Here is a 322-nt window from a genome sequence, read left to right as displayed (position 1 = left end):
GGGTTATTTATTTTTATTTATTTATTTATTTGATTTGTCAATTGTTTACAAGATAATAAGTATAAGTGTATACATAGTTGTGAATACATGAAATGGGTACATATAAGAAAAATAAGAGAAGAATAAGAGAAACAATAGGACAGGGACGGTAGGCACGTTGGTGCGCTTATGCACGCCCCTACAGACCTCTTAGGAAAGGGGTGAGGTCAATAGTAGACAGTCTAAGGTTAAAGTTTTTGGGGTTTGGGGAAGAAACCACAGAGTCAGGGAGAGTATTCCAGGCATTGACCACTCTATTGCTGAAGTCGTATTTCCTGCAATC

Source organism: Notechis scutatus, chromosome 3 (genome assembly GCF_049901735.1).
Source record: "Notechis scutatus isolate UNSWTSFEM ecotype Mainland chromosome 3, rNotScu1.2, whole genome shotgun sequence".
Classification (NCBI taxonomy): Eukaryota; Metazoa; Chordata; class Lepidosauria; order Squamata; family Elapidae; genus Notechis; species Notechis scutatus.
This window is presented reverse-complemented; position numbering follows the sequence as displayed.